This window comes from Apium graveolens, chromosome 5 (assembly GCF_009905375.1).
Source record: "Apium graveolens cultivar Ventura chromosome 5, ASM990537v1, whole genome shotgun sequence".
In the NCBI taxonomy this organism is placed as follows: domain Eukaryota; kingdom Viridiplantae; phylum Streptophyta; class Magnoliopsida; order Apiales; family Apiaceae; genus Apium; species Apium graveolens.
The window spans coordinates 8,954,482-8,962,493 of record NC_133651.1 but is presented as its reverse complement, the minus strand read 5'-3'; positions in this window follow the sequence as shown (position 1 = coordinate 8,962,493).

Sequence of the window (8,012 nt, the reverse complement as noted above, 5' to 3'; positions counted from 1 at the left end):
AAAACAAGTAAAAGTTGTATATTCAGAATAATAGTTTGTTACAAATCTTACTCCAGAAGTAGTGTTTGCCTAACAATATATATACACCTGATTGCTTACTTGACTGACTAATTAACTAACTAATCACTACATAATTATACTATATATTGACTTAGTGATTAAGTGATGTTAACAGTTTTATCAACAACTCCAACAAAAAACTAATTCAGCTCACACGAAATTGGAACAGGAAGGTAATTACCAATTAGTCATACATATAATCACATAAGATCTCTAATGTGGTTTTACAAATAAGTAAACTTAAATTTGCTATTGAGTGAAGAAGCTCGAAAAAACTAATGAGCATATAATAACAATCAGCCGAGAGGAAAATTATTTTAAATCAACATAGCCAAGAACGAGTAAGTACAGGATGAGCACCATATATAAACACTCAAACAGCAATTAGACAAGACAAACAGGGGCACAGCATTCTGTGGTGCACATTCCTCTTGCCCCTATACAGCTTCACCACATATGACAAATTGCAGTAGTGAATGAAATTAAATACATTCTTGCTCGGGATATATAAATTAGAGGCTTCTTTCTCCGCATACATACACATAACAAGCTTGCACACACGTTCACCTTGGCAATAAATTCAAGTGGAAGGCAGGCATTCAAAAATGACTCCAACTTACTCCCTATATCACTCTAGATCATAAAACAAGACGCATATACAATTCAGTCTAAAAATAATTACATATACAGATCAAAATATGCGGCAATTATTGTTAATTTTTTTGGGAAAGAAACTTGATTTTTACAAACACCACAAATTTCATAAGGTTAGATCATGGTCGATAAATATTTTATAAAATTGATGTAAACTTACTATCTTTCGAACAAATTCATCTTGACAAAATTCAAATCGAAAATCATCAAAAAAAATGACTCAAACTTAATCCTTGTTACCAAATGATTAAATTAGAAGGCTAATTAAAAATTGTATAATTTGTACAACATAATCATAAACACACATACCATTCAAGTTGTACATCAGCAACAATTCATAGAATAGCAAGCAATCTTTTTAATTTTCTTGTGGAAGAAACATAATTTTTAACAAGAAAACAAAATTCAGAAGCTTTAATCATGGTCGATGAATATTTTTCCGATTTCATATAAGTACCTATTGTCTTACAAGCAAATTCATCTAAGCATTAAAAGTTCAGATCGAAAATCAGCATTCACAAATAACTCAAAGATAAAACTCTTCTACCACATAACAAACATATGTATAGTCCAAGATCATATAACAATATATTTATTTGAAGATATACATCATCTAAAACTTACAGAATAACAATCAAATAAGATCTTTTTAGTCTCCTTGTAAAAGAAACCTGATTTCAACAAAAAAATGCAATTTTAAGAAGTTTTAGATCAAAGTTGACATTTATTTTTAAATTTCTGGCTGCAGAAAGTAAACAATGGCCACGAATTTTCAAGAAACGAAGGGTAAGGAAATGGGAGCTCACCTATATCCTCTTACAGCTCAAAAAAATGCTAAAGTCTTCGTAACTGATGTGTCTTTTTATAGATTTCTCTTTGTATATGTGAAGGGAGTTGAGGCTCTTTGGAATTTTCTGTTAAAGAAAATTTTTATTAGCTATTTACCCCTGCCTTTTTAAAATTTTTAAATGAGTAAAATTTATTACCAATGTGTCCTCTAAATGTTTGGTAAATCGACATGGCAATTGTGGATCAATTCATAAAAATGTTGGATTTTCATCTGTCTTCACCTCCACTCCTATTTATTATTCTTCAATGTCTGATGACTGAAGCGGCATATACCTTGAGTATACGAAAAAGAAAAGTACAATAAATAGAAGTTGTCAAATTGCAATGTTGAAATCGATTGCCCAGTTGGTTAGCAACGGTTAACACACTTTTTATATAGAACTTCTTGTAAAGTTCATCTCACATACATTTCACAGTTGCAAATGACAAGATTAATGATAGATTCGGAACAAATTTAAATCATGTCATTATAAATAGTTTTTTTAATACAGAAATGGCCTAGGAACTGCAAGTATCATTAATTTTATACTAAAACGGCCTAGTAACCATATATGTAGACTCAAAAGCATGTTCAAACTCTGAGTCTTGTTACTGGTAAAATAAATTAATATTAGGCCTTCCTGATCATTTACTGCACGGATAACTGGTTTCCGTAAAATCAAGACCAACATGAACACAATATAATTTAGACAATTCAACAATCATTTGCAGGCTTTCACAGTTTAAAGGAATGAATCATATATAAACCGGACCACCGTTCAGATATTTCTGTAAAGCATAAACTATCATTTCCTCTGGCGTTTCTCTGTATGCAAACTCTATATATGTAAGGAGAATCAAAAATAGTGCTCAACAGTAGAGATGTTAGTCAACATTAGAAGTGACATCTCCACCCATGTTCAATGTTGATAATTTGCAAAAGACAGCAGCACTTTTCCTAGAACTTTTGCTCTGACTGTGACGGCGCTTTCCTCTTTGAAATGGTGCATAACTTGCATTTGTTTAGCAAACAATAAGTTGAAATGTAGAATAAATAAACCCAAGCTTGTTATAAATTGAAATTTTTTCCAACCACTTTTTCAGTGACTATTTACTATCTTAGTATTATAAAACAGAATGAACAATTTTGACAGAGAAACAAGCTATTAATTTTATCTTTAATCGGTATTTCGCCCGTAATCAAAAATATTTTTCTTTCAGTAAATTCACCTGTTTGGCTAATTTATTTCTTCTTTTTCTTTCTACTTGATCTCTGTAGATTTAAGTAAGAAAAATATAATTCAATATTCACACTCCATTAGAAGGTGATTTGAAAAAGTTAATATAATCATATTTTGACAGGTGATAATAACCGTTAGTGACTTAAATTTTTAGAAGGGGTATTTTTCAAAAAAAGAAGGTAAAACTGGACCATTTTTAAGTACTAAAATGAATGAAATTTTACCAGGTCTAGCCTTCTTTTCCCATGATTCCTTTGTTACTTGTTCATAAAATTCTTTTGCTTCTTCTGCGGCATTTTCAGCCTCTTCAGCTTAATTTTCTGCTTCTTCAGCCTCTGCAATAGCAGCTTCGGCCTTCTTAACTGCTGCTACTGCAGCAGCAGCATCCTCAGGACTCATTTGCACTAGCATCATCAGCTCAGCATCAACTTCGGGCCATGGGCTATTTGAGTAACCCATTCCGTGCTGCACCAGAAAATATAGTAGCAAAATATTTTATTGCATGGTTTACCCCAGACTGAAAACTTATAAGAAGTACTTTCAAATCAAAGGCAGATTCATGTAGGGGGCAGTGGGAACATGTGCCTCCCGCTCACAGAACCCAAAATTAGCAGTGGGGACATGTGCCCCCCCACAGAACCCAAAATTAGCAGTTTTTAATAAAAAAAATTAGATATAATTATGTATATTTTGTAAAGTTTCCCACTGAAAAAGTTTAAGTGCCCTATAATGCTAATAAATCTTTCATGATTTGAGTTATATTTAATTTTATTTATAGTTATATGATCATAAATTAGAGATTAAATTGTTGAAATACTAATTTTTAGCACTTCAATATAAAAAAAATGAAAAATCTAGTGAAAATGACCAAAAAATTTTTGAATTTAGACCAGTTACGCGTAATATAGCCAGTTAAACACATGGTGTCAGAAATTGGACTCTGGATCCGCCACTGTTTCAAATATAAAGAATATGACACAGCTTCCTGCCAAGATGGTGTGAGCAGAACCAGAATGTATGCAAGTCATATCAAAAACCGCATTTCAACGCAAGGAAAACAACATAGATTGTATTGAGAAATGATTAATCAGTACATACTAGATAAGTTTCCTAAAACGCAAGAAACTAAATCTTTATATTTCGCTATTTTCGGAGGCGTGTGATTTACAACTTAAAGTAGAAATTTCACAGTCAAATCAACAAGAAACAAATGAGCACTTGACCTAAGACGTTAATATGCTTGTCGATATCAGCAAATAAGCAATGCAAGCTTATAATTACAGGAATAACATCTCAAAGTAGAAACTTCACTATGAATTAAATAAGAAACAAAAAGAAAATATTTGACCTATGAACTCAATATACTTGTTGATTTTAGCAATACTGTAGTGAGACATGACAAACTACAGTAGATGTAGAAATGTCTAAGAACTTTATGTATAGAAGGTAGAGCGTTGTGTGTCAGCATTTATATGCATTAAAACCCTTGTTTCATTTTAGTTTATTTTCCTTTGTAACATTCTGGGTGCTAGTCATTGGTTGGGACTGCTACGTCCTCATACTAACAAATAAAGTGAACACTTTATATTAAAGGGTATTCTTCCTTCATTCCTCTATGCTGATATTGGGTTAAAATATACCCCCACAATTCTCCCCTCAAACCAAGAGCTACAATTCTGGGGGCTTTACCTCCTACGATGAATTTGACTGATCATCTTGTACTGCCGCTATTCATCTATTGAAACTGTCAGATGACCTCTAGCATGAAGACTTTCGACAGAATGCATCAACCTCAAATCTTCAATTGCGAGTAGACTTAAGGTTTCTCCACCATATATAGGACTTGCAGCCCGTCAACCCTCAAGTTCTAGCTTCTAAATCTTTACCTTCTGATAACACATGTTGGGCCCCTAGCACTCATATATAAATTCATAGTAGTATGATAATGTTCATTTTGGGTCAACCCCGCAAATAATTGTTTTTGGACTCTCATACTAATAGGAAAGGAGTTAATAATGTGCTTATATGATATATCTAAAGAAAATTTTCCTTTCACTCATGTGAGATTTGGGTTGAGATCTCAATAGTCAGACCGAGGGGACGCTATTCACTACAAGAAAATAAGGCTAAATTCAACTACATAAATATAACCAGGGTCAAATACAACCATATCTGGTTAAATTTAGGAGGCCGCGGCTAAATTCAACCGCCAACAGTCATATTTAAAAACGGTTGTATTTAGGCGGTCGAATTAAGAAGCAATTACAATACGACCGAACTCAATTACAGCTGGAAACGGTTGAATTTAGCCGCTCCACTAAATTCAACCGTATTCCGTCTACTTTAGCCTCGCATAAATTCAACCGAATAATTACAACCGAAGCCTTTTACAACTGAAAATGGTTGAATTTATTCTTGCCAGAAAAATTTGAGGGCATTTTCCCGCCAATGGAATTTTCCCGCCAAAAAATGAGAGGGAAAAATTGGAGCCAAATATCAGCTTAAAATTTTAAAAAGTAATTTTAAAAAAAAATCAGAAAAATAAAATTAATATTTTTAAATATTGCTAAAATATGTAAATAGAAATTAATTATACATTCATTCTAGATCTTGTAATTAATTTTTAATGTTTTTACATAAGTTTAACTATTTTCAATTATTTTTACAATAGTTGAATGTTCTGTAATTAATTTTGCTAAATTCAACTACAAGTGGTTAGTTTATAATAATAATATATTCATCCTAATTCTTGTAATTAACTTTTTATTATTTTTATATATATTTAACTATTTTCGTTTATTTTCGACTAGTACTTCTTACAAATGTTTAGTCCCATATTGATGTTTCCATTTTTTTAAAACTTTTGGGAATGATTCAACCTTACAGAGTATTATGGTAATAATTTTAGAAAAAAATAAATGTATCTGATTTGCTATGTTAATAGTCAACTACTATTTTGACTAGTAGTCCCATATTGATGTTACAATTTTTTTTAAAATATTTATGAATGTTCCAACCTTAAAGATGTCAAAGTCTATATATTTTAGCGATATGATAAAAGTTTTAGAAAAAATTAAATGTTTTTGGTTTCCTATTTTAACAGTCAACTATTAGTTTGACCAGTACTTTTTACTAGAGTTTACTGATTTTTCGATTTTTTATAAATTGTTTATGAATGATCCAACCTTAAGGATGTCAGGATATATATATTTTAGTGATATGATAAAAGTTTTAGAAAAAAATAAATGTTTTTGTTTTTCTATTTTAACAGTCAACTATGAGTTTGAACAATACTCCTTGCTAGAGTTTAGTCTCATACTACTGTTTCGATTTTTTAAAAATAATTTATGAATGATTCAACTTAAGGATATCAAGATATATATATTTTAGTGATATGATAAAAGTTTTAGAAAAAAATAAATGTTTTTGGTTTCCTATTTTAACAGTCAACTATTTGTTTGAGTCGTACTCCTTACTAGTGTTTAGTCCCATACTGATGTTTCGATTTTTTAAAAATTATTTATGAATGATCCAATCTTAAGGATGTCAAGATATATATATTTTAGTGATATGATAAAAGTTTTAGAAATAAATAAATGTTTTTGGTTTCCTATTTTAACAGTCAACTATTAGTTTGACTCATACTCCTTACTAGTGTTTAGTCCCATACTGATATTTCGATTTTTTAAAAATTATTTATGAATGATCCAACCTTAAAGAATGTCAAGATATATATATTTTAGTGATATGATAAAAAATTTAGAAAAAATAAATATTTTTGGTTTCCTATTTTAACAGTCAACTATTAGTTTGACATGTACTTCTCACTAGAGTTTAGTCTCATACTGATGTTTTGATTTTTTCAAAATTATTTATGAATGATCTAACTTTAAGAATGTCAAGATATATATATATATATATTAGTGATATGATAAAAATTTTAGAAATAAATAAATATTTTTGGTTTCCTATTTTAATAGTCAACTATTAGTTTGACAAGTACTTCTTACTAGAGTTTAGTCCCATACTGATGTTTCGATTTTTTAAAAATTATTTATGAATGATACAACCTTAAGGATATCAAGATATATATATTTTAGTGATATGATAAAAGTTTTTAGAAAAAATAAATGTTTTTGGTTTCCTATTTTAACAGTCAACTATCAGTTTGACTCGTACTCTTTACTAGTGTTTAGTCCCATACTGATGTTTCGATTTTTTAAAAATTATTTATGAATGATCCAACCTTAAGGATGTCAAGATATATATATTTTAGTGATATGATAAAAGTTTTAGAAAAAAATAAATGTTTTTGGTTTCCTATTTTAACAGTCAACTATTAGTTTGACCTGTACTCCTTAGTAGTGTTTAGTCCCATACTGATGTTTCGATTTTTTAAAATTTATTTATGAATGATCCAACCTTAAGGATGTCAAGATATATATATTTTAGTGATATGATAAATTTTTTAGAAATAAATAAATATTTTTGGTTTCCTATTTTAACAGTCAACTATTAGTTTGACAAGTACTTTTCACTAGAGTTTAGTCTCATACTCCCATACTGATGTTTCGATTTTTTAAAAATTATTTATGAATGATCCAACCTTAAGGATTTCAAGATATATATATATTTTAGTGATATGGTAAAAGTTTTATAAAAAAATAAATGTTTTTGGTTTCCTATTTTAACAGTCAACTATTAGTTTGACCCGTACTCTTTACTAGTGTTTAGTCTCATACTGATGTTTCGATTTTTTAAAAATTATTTATGAATGATCCAACCTTAAGGATGTCAAGATATATATATATTTTAGTGATATGATAAAAATTTTAGAAAAAAATAAATTTTTTTGGTTTCCTATTTTAACATTCAACTATTTTAGCAGTCAATCAGTAGTTTGACGAGTATTTCTTACTACTCTTTAGTACCAAATTTTTATTAAAAATAAGGAGCTCTTAAATCAAATTATAAAAATTTTAATTTTTATTAAAAGAATGATTAAATAATTATAATAATTTTTAAAAAATTATTTGGACTTTTTTATAAAATAAAATAGATAGTATATCTCGGTTGATTTAATAAAATGACACTCCTAAATTCAACCGATAACAGTTGAGTATAGTGACACGTCAGCGATCCACGTGATTTTTATCCAACGCATGAGATTCAACCACTAAAAGAATAATCTGACGGTTGATTTTACATTATATAAAAACAAAATTAATA